The sequence below is a fragment of the Taurulus bubalis genome (assembly GCF_910589615.1).
Source record: "Taurulus bubalis genome assembly, chromosome: 16".
NCBI lineage: Eukaryota > Metazoa > Chordata > Actinopteri > Perciformes > Cottidae > Taurulus > Taurulus bubalis.
The window spans coordinates 23,765,226-23,776,599 of NC_136604.1; the positions used below are offsets into that span (position 1 = coordinate 23,765,226).

An 11,374-nucleotide genomic window follows, 5' to 3' on the forward strand; every position below is an offset into this window, starting at 1 on the left:
TCAGAGGAGCTGAAAGGATTCATGTCAGTGTTTCTTCCTGTATCTCTGACAGAGACTTCCTCACCTTTCAGATGCTTTGGACCTGATGGAGGTTGATCCTCATCAACTCTGTCATCAGTCTTGGGTTCAGCTTCAGCCTCGTCATCAGAGCAGCCGAATGGTTTCTCGCTGCTATTAAATCCATCTTGTACAGAGACCTTTTTATTTCTCTGGTAAGTGAACCCTGACTGATGTTTCCTGGTCTCTTTCCAAAACTCAACGTCAACACTGTTGTCAGGTTCAGTCTCTTTATCAGTATCTGGTTCTGGATGTCTATGTGGATCTAAGCGGGCTGGATCTGATCCTTCACGGTCCTCTTCACTAAAGCCAGTTCCTCTAAACTGTGACAACTCACCAAGACACTTGTGTTTTTTAATCTGAAAATGCCAAAAGAATCTTCTGCCACACACAGTGCAGCTGAACGGTTTCACCCCCGAGTGGACCGCCATGTGCTGCGACATAATTCCCCTCTGTGAAAATCTTTTACCGCAAACAGAGCAGCTGAACGGTTTCTCTCCGGTGTGGGTTCTCATGTGTATCTCCAGATGTGAACTAAACTGACGTTTTTGACCACAAATGGAGCAGGTGAACAGTTTCTTTCCCTTATGCATCCTCATGTGGGTCACCAGGAGGTAGTTGTTGGGAAACGTGGCGTCACATTCAGAGCAGCTGAGCGGTTGGTTGCGCTCGTCTCCTTGGCCTCTGTGGCGCCGCGAGTACTCACCGACACACTTATGGACTTTGAGCTGCGACGTGGTCCTGAACCTTTTGTTACAAACACTGCAGCTGAACGGTTTCACTCCGGTGTGCGTCGCCATGTGGGACGTCACGGCGCCTTTGTGGCGAAAGTTTTTACCACAAAGTGAGCAACTAAACGGTTTCTCTCCCGTGTGGATTTTCAAGTGGTAGTCCAGTCCTGCTTTCTGGGTGAACCTTTTGCTGCACACGGAGCAACTGAAAGGCTTCACTCCTGTGTGAGTCCTCATGTGTATGTTCAGATTTCCCCTCTGCTTAAATGTTTTAGCGCACACCGAGCAGCGAAACGGTTTTCTTTCAGGATCCGTCCCGTCTTCTTCAGGCTCAGATTCAGAAAAGTCTGAAGTCTCAGTATATGGTTCCAGATGTCTATCTGGATCTGAGTTCCTGTCTGGTTCTGGTCCTCCACAGTCCTCTCCATCAGTTTCTGTTTCCATGTGTTCAGTTAGTCTTTGATGAAGCTCTGAGGACTGAGCTTTCTCTTCATCATCTTCACTCTTCACAGGAGTGAATGAGAACTTGAGACCAGCCTCCTCCAGCCCTTGAAGCTGCTCTCCCTCCTGACTGGTCCAGAGTTCCTCCTGTTCCTCTTTAATGTGTGGGGGCTCTGGGTCCTCCTGGTCCTCTTTAATGTGTGGTGACTCTGGGTTCTCCTGGTCCTCTTTAATGTGTGGGGGCTCTGGGTCCTCTTGGTCCTCTTTAATGTGTGGTGACTCTGGGTTCTCCTGGTCCTCTTGAACGTGCGGGGGCTCTGGGTCCACCTGGTTCAGACTGGAGATCCAGTCCTGCTGCTGAACCTCTTCTTTAACCACCAACAGCTGCTGGACGTCTGCAGGAAACAGGAAACACATGTTAAGGAACAACAAGGAGTTGATGTCAAGCTTAAAATGTTATTTCATCGTGAGGAAGTTCATTCATTCATCGGGTTGTACACTTCTGAATAAAGTAAATATTCTATCAATACGTTTCTCACTGGAAGTTCTAAATAACGCATTGATTGCCTCGCCCGTCTACGATAAATCACAACACGAGTGTCCTCTCGAGCAGGGGTTCAACCTTTCACATATTAACACTGTATTGGTTTATTAACTAATTGATCTCACTCTTGGTTTGACTTGTATTCAATAACTAAATCAAATCTACCTACAGTTTAACAAGCAAAAACCTTGTCAAATAAATGACCTGATGCAATGTGGTCATCACAGATACATGTATTGATCATGTGTGTAAACCTGCACAGACATCAAGTCATGGAACAGATCAAGCTGATCAAGAACTCATTTAAAGGCTCAAGTCAGGCGTATTAACACAAAAATAACTAATTATTCAATTTTTCTACAAAAACAAGGGGGACAAAATTGAAATTTGATAAATAATATGTGGTAATAAAATAAATACACTGCACAATTATTATGAAAGTAGTTTTTCTTAGGAGAATTTCAAATTAAATAAACCGTAAATAACATTTAAATAAAGTACAAATCAAAATATAGGCTTATGATGTGAATGATATGCTTCAGCAGTCTTCATGTTGCAGAACCAGAAGTTGCTCTTCATATCTGACAGCTGCTTTCAGCACACTGGAGCCAGTCAGTGACAGACAGACCTTTCTGCTTCTGGACATCGTCCTTTATCTGGAAACATCACACCGGCTTTCTCACGAGCGTTGGATGTTTGGTCTCTAGATACCGCTTGAGCTGTGAAGCCTTCAGTGCTGCGTTAGCGAGGCTAGCATTAGCTAGCGTTAGCCCTTACTCCACACAGGCTCAGGGCTCCGCCTCGTTACCTCCGTTCACAAAGCTCTACTTCGTGAAGTCAGGATCATACTTGCACAAACATTTAGACGTAGCGCTCACGGCTCTCTAAGTGGCGCTCACGGCTCTCTAGGTGGCGCCCTCTAGGTGGCGCCCTCTAGGTGGCGCTCACGGCCCTCTAGGTGGCGCCCTCTAGGTGGCGCTCTCTAGGCGGCGCTCACGGCCCTCTAGGTGGCGCTCTCTAGGCGGCGCTCACGGCCCTCTCTAGGTGGCGCTCACGGCCCTCTCTAGGTGGCGCTCACGGCCCTCTAGGTGGCGCTCTAGGTGGTGCTCACGGCCCACTAGGTGGCGCTCATGGCCCTCTAGGTGGCGCCCTCTGGGTGGCGCCCTCTGGGTGGCGCCCTCTAGGTGGCGCCCACGGCCCTCTAGGTGGCGCCCTCTAGGTGGCGCCCACGGCCCTCTAGGTGGCGCCCTCTGGGTGGCGCCCTCTAGGTGGCGCCCTCTGGGTGGCGCCCTCTGGGTGGCGCCCTCTAGGTGGCGCCCACGGCCCTCTAGGTGGCGCTCTCTAGGTGGCGCCCACAGCCCTCTAGGTGGCGCTCACAGCCCTCTAGGTGGCGCTCACAGCCCTCTAGGTGGCGCTCACGGCCCTCTAGGTAGCGCTCTCTAGGTGGCGCCCTCTAGGTGGCACTCACGGCCCTCTAGGTGGCGCTCTCTAGGTGGCGCCCACGGCCCTCTAGGTGGCGCTCACGGCCCTATGGTTAAGAATCACTGCTGTTGAGCAGTGGTGGCTGCAGGACCCACCATCAAGGAAAAATGTTCAACTTCTCTCATTGATTTAATGAAAATATGTTGCAGTTTGAACCTGAGAGAATACAGAATATCACATCAACATGAAAGTATCATGCAAACACACAACTAGAAATATTCCATTTTACACTCAATTAAAAACCATATTCCATGTAGTAGTGAGGTCCTAGTTGTGTAGAGGACAGAAGACAGAAGACAAGAGGACATGAGGACACAAGAGGACAGAATACTGAAGGACAGAAGACAGAAGACAAAAGGACAGAAGAAAAGAGGACAGAAGACAAGATAAAGGCATGATAAATACTCTAAGCTTAGCAGGAGCTAGCAATGGCTTAGCAGGAGCTCGCAGCTAACAGCTAACTTCGGTAGCTCAGCGGCAGCAGCTAGCGGTAGCTCAGCAGCAGCAGCTAGCGGTAGCTTAGCAGCAGCAGCTAGCGGTAGCTCAGCAGCAGCAGCTAGCGGTAGCTCAGCAGCAGCAGCAGCTAGCGGTAGCTCAGCAGCAGCAGCTAGCGGTAGCTCAGCAGCAGCAGCAGCTAGCGGTAGCTCAGCAGCAGCAGCAGCTAGCGGTAGCTCAGCAGCAGCAGCTAGCGGTAGCTCAGCAGCAGCAGCTAGCGGTAGCTCAGCAGCACAGGAGCAGGACGTGTCTCCAGCAGCAGAAAGAAACCAACCTGCTTCTCTCCGCAGCTCCATGGCGGCCTTTAAAACCACATCCAGCACTTTGCTCCTTTTCATATCCGGATGTCTCCAAACGTCCAGTCGGAGGTCCGCGAGCCGCAGTTAGAGCCGCCGTTTGGATGCATGTTGAGCATCCTGACATGTGGACATTTCCCACAGATGGAGTCCAAGAAGACTAAAGGAAAGTACACCGTGTTTGTGTCCTTCTTTCCACTCAGCGGAGCTGCTCGCTGTGGACCCGGAAACACTCGCACCACTTCCGCTCCTTCACAATAAAAGAGCACAAATACAAAACAAGTCTCTAAGTGTCCGCCATGATGAGAGTTCTCTAAAGGAAAGGAAAGAAGCTTCATGCTTCCTAACTTATCTCCTTTAGCATAGGAACCACTGGACTTGCTTTTACCAAAGGAAAGGAGATACCAGGTTGTTTATGTTAATAAAGTAATATTTGAACATGTTTATGTTAATAAAGTAATATATGAATATGTGTATGTTAATAAAGTAATATATGAATATGTGTTTGTTAATAAAGTAATATATGAACATGTTTATGTTCATAAAGTAATATATGAACTCACAGTAAGAGAAGCTCTCCTGCCTCAGCAACATGCGGAGGCTTTGAAAACTAATTAAATAATAATAACTTCTTTCTTTTGCCAAGTGGGAAATCCTTTAAAGGGAACTTATGTTTGAGGTGATGTGTTGTCTCTGTGGAGCCTCTTCCTGCAGACTGGTGGTGATCCTCTACCTCATGAGACACAGACAGGACTCAAGCTAGTTGTGTTGTAATGGACCTTCATGTGTTCATCACTAATGTTGCTGGTTGCTGACCCTGCTAACTCACTCATGTTCAGTTCCTGGACCTCTGACAATGTTTTCTGTACATTTAGAGCTTCAGAGTTGAGTTTGAGGTTCTTCCTCTTCGTCTCAGTGACAGCTGTCAGTCACCTAGAAAAGCTGTGATGTCATCAGAGCACTTATACACTTTAACCTTTAACCCCCAGAGCCCTATAGCTCTGGGTTCCTGTCCCCAATCTTCAAGTAGTCGGAGGGACGGCAGATTGCAGCCAATCACCTCTCAGCAGAGCAGATGATGCGCTGCAGCCTGGCCTTGTTATTGGCAGTGGCTGCAGCGCACCAGATGGAGATGGAGGAGCAGAGGATGGACTCAATCAGAATCAGATCAGAATCAGAAACCGTTTATTTGCCAGGAATGTTTACATAAACGAGAATTGTTTCTAGGCGGAAGGTGCATACATTAGACATGAGACGTTAGACGAGACAAACAACAACAACAACAACAACAACAACAGTGCAACGATGGCAGTGTAGAAGTGCAGCATCATTTTCTTTGGCAGGTTGAATTTCTTCAGCTGCGTCAGGAAGAACATCCTCTGCTGGGCCTTCTCAGGATGAAGCCCAGGAAGCAGAAGGACTCCACAGCGTGTTTGTTGTTGTTGCTTTGGACTTCATCAACAATGAGGTTGTGTGTGATGTCACACAGAAGGCATCGGTCAACGTGCTGCTGACGAACCTCATCCAGGGGAACCTGCTGCCCTCGGCTCTCGTCTGGATAACTTCCAGACCTGCAGCAGCCAATCAGATCCCTCCTACTTGTGTTGACAGGCTGACAGAAGTACGAGGCTTCACCGACCCCCAGAAGGACGAGTACTTCAGGAGGAGGTTCAGTGATGAAGAGCAGTCCAGCAGAATCATCTCACACATCAAGACCTCCAGGAGCCTCCACATCTTGTGTCTAATCCCAGTCTTCTGCTGGATCACTGCTACAGTTCTGGACCACATGTGGACCACAGACCAGAGAGGAGAGCTGCCCAAGACCCTGACCGACATGTACTCACACTTCCTGCTGGTCCAGACCAAGAGGAAGAAGCAGAAGTACCATGAGGGACATGGGATGAGTCCTCAGGAGCTGATGGAGGCTGACGGGGAAGTTCTTCTAAAGCTGGGGAGGCTGGCGTTTGAACATCTGGAGAAAGGAAGCATCATGTTCTACCAACAAGACCTGGAGCAGTGTGGTCTTGATGTCACAGAGGCCTCTGTGTTCTCAGGAGTCTGTACAGAGATCTTCAGAAGAGAGAGTGTGATCTTCCAGAAAAACGTCTAATGCTTTGTTCATCTGAGTGTTCAAGAGTTTCTGGCTGCCGTCTACATGTTCCAGTGTTTCACAAACAAGAAGACAGAGGTACTGGAGGACTTCTTGGGAAAAGAAGACAATCATTCATCCCTTGATGTTTTCTTGAAGAGAGCCATGGAGAAATCCCTCAAAAGTAGAAATGGCCACCTGGACCTGTTTGTCCGCTTCCTTCATGGCCTCTCTCTGGAGTCCAACCAGAGACTCTTAGGAGGCCTGCTGCGTCAGACAGACAGACAACAGTCCAGAAACCATCCAGAGAGCCATCAACAACCTGAAGAGGATGAACAGTGATAAGATCTCTCCTGACAAAAGCATCAACATCTTCCACTGTCTGATGGAGATGAAGGACCTCTCGGTACGTCAGGAGATCCAGGAGTTCCTGAAGTCAGAGAACAGATCAGAGAAGGAACTCTCAGTGTTCCAGTGCTCAGCTCTGTGCTACATGCTGCAGATGTCAGAGGAGGTTCTGGATGAGTTGGACCTGTACAAGTACAACACATCAGCTAAGGGACGATGGAGACTGATTCCAGCTGTGAGGAACTGCAGAAAGGCTGAGTGAGTCCAGATGTGATTCACTTTATGAATCAGTGTAGATCAGTAGTTTAGTTCTTCAAATATAGAAACTATGAGATTCATATTATTCTTAAAATAGTGTTCCATTTGTTGAATACAAAGTTATAAGTCAGTTGTATTTAGTCTTAGATGTTCTTGTTGTCTCAAAAGCTGCGAGTGAAAACATGTTGATGTTTCAGTTGGTTGTGTTTTCACTGTCAAGTTATTCTATTTATTTCTGATGATTGTTCTCTTTGATGATGATATGATTCTTCCTCTATTCATCTTCCTTTGACAGGAATACAATTTAATGAAGTAAGACATCCTAATGTTTGTTAATAAAGTTTATATTAAATATTTTACTGACAAGATTACATACAAAGTCAATTGAAAGCATTTACTCGAACCACTTGGAGTAAATGCATGGTTTTGGTCTCTTTTGAAAGGTAACGCTCTGAAGTTTTCCCCCAACAGTCAGAATCACTTTAAGTTCTACTGACACTGAGTTATATAAGTTTGAACACAGAGAAGTAGAAGGTTTTTATTTCTGACTGAACATTTCTTTGCAAATAGATGCCTGCAGATGAGTATAGCTGAGACTTATGAGCTTGAAAACACAATGGGAACACAGCATGAAGTCTTACCTAGCCAGCTCCTATTGGGTCAAGTCAGGTGTCAATAAAAGTATTAGAGTGCAGCCGCGTTGATTGTACCTGTTATGATCATATATTGAAATAGTTTGCATCAATCGAATCACAAGAATCTTTACATAACAGTTGTTTAAATATCATAATTTGACACTTAACAGAATTGCAACAGTCTCTTTCATAATGTTTTATTACATTTTTATCGTGACAGATTTTCTGGCTGTCGACTCTCAAAGACTCACTATGAAATTGTTCTGCTCTGAAGTCCAACCCATCCCATCTGAGAGAGCTGTATCTGTGTATGATTCAGGAGTGAAGCTGCTGTCTGGTGGACTGCAGAGTCCTCACTGCCGACTGGAGGTTCTGAGGTCAGTCTGCTGGACTGGAGAGTCCTCAATCAGGTTCTGAGGTCAGTTTTTCTGACTGGAAGGTTTCAGGATGTCCCTGAAAACAAAAGCAGAATCTTTGTTACAGGAGCAAAACGTAGAGAAGTGAAGTGATTGAAAGGAGAGTTTGTAGCTTCTGCAGACTCAAATAGTGGCCCATCAGTCAGTGAAGTTGATGAAAGTCCTTATTACAAATGACAGAATGACAAAGAGAAAAGCATCGTCATGTTGAGCTACACATTTAAACCTTAACACATCTGATTGATTATGAATGATTCTGATCTTCATCTTTTATTCTTTATTCAGGTTGAGGAACTGCAGCTTGTCAGAGATCAGCTGTTCTTCTCTGGCCTCAGCTCTGAGTTCCAACCCCTCCATTCTGAGAGAACTGGATCTGAGAGACAACAACTTGAAGGAATCAGATGTGAAGCTGCTGTCTGCTGGACTGGAGAGTCTTCACTGGAGACTGGAGACTCTGAGGTCAGTAGAGGGTTGGAGTCGGTCCATGCTGGTTCCAGCAGTATTGAACTCAATACAGATCCAGTATTTCCTGTAGACCTCCAACGCTGACGAGCTTCAGGATGAGCCAGAAGCTTGTTGTGATCGTGTGTTTGAGTCGATGTGAAGGCGTCTGTTGTTGTTGTGTTCAAGTGTGCAGTAAATAACGTTGTTCATCAGCTGACAGCATCTCCACATGTCCAGAGACAGAGGTCCTCATTCATCAATCTGATCTGATCGTCTCTCTCTCATTGGAATGTTTTTCAGGCCTGCGAAGAACTGAACTCAGAACTGACAACGGTACCCATTTTCGCAATGGCTTGTTCTCAAAACTCCGGAGAACGACAACGATTTCATATAGGATACAGCCGAACGACTGGAGGCAGCCTGAGACCTCAAGAAGGGGGTGTCAAATAGAGTTGAGATCCCAGAAGAGCTTCCCTGAGTGAGAGGCATACATATGGGACTATCAGATCTGGCCAAGGAACAGTATATAACACAGTATATAATCAGAATCAGAACCATTTATTGCCACGTATGTTTACACATACAAGGAATTTGTCCTGGTAGGAGGTGCATAACATTTAACAATAACAACAATAAACATTTAACAATAACAGAGTGCAACAATGGGAGGGATATTTACAATTAAATCTACTATTCTACAGTAGAATATAAAAATTAAAATAAAGTGCACAGGCAACAGATGACAGTACTTAAGATGAAATGTAAGTGTAGTGTGAAGGTGATAAGTGTAAAGTGTAAAGTAAAGTGGTAAGTGTGTTTAAATATGCGGAATGAAGGGATGTGTGGAAGAGTGACCGGTGGGAAAATTGTCTGCTGGTGACAGAGTCAGTCAGTGGGGGACCTGGGATCTGTTAGTGGACCTGGGATCTGTTAGTGGACCTGGGCTCTGTTAGTGGACCTGGGATCTGTTAGTGGACCTGGGATCTGTTAGTGGACCCGGGATCTGTTAGTGGACCTGGGATCTGTTAGTGGACCCGGGCTCTGTTAGGGGACCCGGGCTCTGTTGATGAGCCTGAATGCCGATGGGAAAAAACTGTTTTTGTGGCGTGAGGTCTTGGTCCTGATGGACCTCCACCTCTTGCCAGAGGGAAGGGACTCGAACAGTTTATGTCCAGGGTGAGAGGGGTCGGCGCCAATCTTTCTTGCCCGCTTCAGAGTCCTGGAAGCTAATGAGTATCACCTTAACCTTTAAGCCCTAACCCTAATAACCCTAACCCCTAATCCTATTTATTGTTTGAGTTGTGTTTAGAGGTTGTACATCAGGATTATATATTATTGTAGCCCTGATTTTTATGTTTAATTTGATACCCAACATGTTTGTTTTTTTGGCGCGGAGGGATTTATACCATGATTTTTTCTTGATTTTCCTGATATAAAAGGGTCCTCCAATTGGGGGACGCTAGGGTTTAACAGGCTACAGTTGATTTTGCATTTGTGTAGTATGATAAGACCCATAAGGTAATGTGTGGTATTATTTGTGTGTCTGTGGGTTAACTTGCTGCGCAGACGATTGAGCATGGAGTGTCGCAGACTTTTTTCCAAGATGGCTGCTGCTTTGCTTCTGTGATCTTGTGGTTGGCAATTCTATCCAACAATAATCTGAGGAATCCTACCTAGGACTAAAAATCTCAGTACTAGACGGAACTAAGAAATCTAACAGTGGACAACAGAAAAAACAGTGGACATGTATTGCTGTGTTGTGGAGGTTTCTGGCTTCATTCTGCTTTGAGCCTGGTAGGCCGTGAAGCCTCAGGACGGCGCCATGCCACCCAGAGCTTCTAACAATGAGGAATATGTCACCATGGCTAAAATGCATGAATTGTTGGATCAGCAAAAAGACTTCTACAAATCCTTGCTTGAACAACAGGAAAAAAAGCATCAAAACATGTGTACAGATCATAGTTGATTCTTCAAACATCAGGATTGATGATCTGTCGAAACAGGCCTATGATCTTAAAGTGAGTCTAGAAATGACTCAAAAAGATCTCTGATCTGGAAGGCCAGACCTTCACACCTTTCATCCCTTTATAACTGAGAATTTTGATGTTGACCCAGATTTACATTTCTTTTCATCACTTGATGTTTAACCTCTGTAGTTGTTTTGATGAAACTCAGTTTAATGATTTATGTGTTTCTCTACTTTTCATCTGAATATAAGAAGTCTTCCTAGCAATTCAGACTCATTCATTCATAATTTATCTTTACTGAAGCATGATTCAGGAACATGTCTTACTGAGGACTCAAGAGACTTCTTTAAAATACAAAAACTCAGTCTGAAAAAGAATTTCATCAGATCTCGGTCTGAATAGGGATTGCACCAGATTCTTAGAAAACTGGACTTAATATGCATCTTTACTAGAAAAGGAGAACAATCAGATTGGACCTGTCCCAGCCCTTAGGGGTTGGACAGGTCTCCAGCTTTAGAGTCTGGAGAAACTTCTGCTATCAGGAGAAGGTGCCTGGTAGTCTGTGCAGGAGGAGAGAAGAGAGAAGAGGTGTTCATCCACCAGTTCTAAAAAACTTAACCCTTTCTCTTAGTATATTGTGACTTTTAAACTGTTTGATTGAATTACATGTTTTGTATGCAAGATAAACTTTGAATAAAACTCAGCCTTACCATTTGGAAGGGACTGAAACCAAACAAAAGGTTCTGGTTCTTCAAAACAATTTGACCCTCTTTCCCTGTCCACCCACCGTGAGATACAGATGTGACGACTAATTCTACCAAAGAGACTTAAGGTAAATATCTTTGCGTGAAGACTTTTGCAGTGTTTGTCATAATGATGAGATGGTGTCAAAATAGGTAGAGAGAAGGTATAGACGATATACGTACTCGCTTGATAAGGGTTGAGAGAAGTTACAGCCTACCGCAGGGGACCTAGAGCGCAAGCTGTAAAACACCCTCGACAAAACCTATAACTTAATTTGAAAATAACACAAAAACCTAACGATTTAGCACGGGGCGAGATAAAAGACCGAAGGTTCTCTTGACCTGAAGACAGTCAGGATACACGCTGTTACATTTGAGGAGATTTCAATATAAAGTTCTAAAGATGGACTGCATCCTACTGGAGATTT

At 45.4% G+C, this 11,374-nt stretch overlaps 1 pseudogene across 1 annotated transcript; it reads left to right on the plus strand.

Annotated features, from left to right (window-relative positions):
• The first annotated feature begins 4,094 nt into the window (after positions 1-4,094).
• On the plus strand, positions 4,095-8,327 carry LOC306748753 (NLR family CARD domain-containing protein 3-like; annotated as a pseudogene). The gene is made up of 4 exons: positions 4,095-4,229; positions 5,443-6,741; positions 7,597-7,753; positions 8,078-8,327. The product of its transcript is annotated as an NLR family CARD domain-containing protein 3-like (transcript).
• Positions 8,328-11,374: the final 3,047 nt, after the last annotated feature.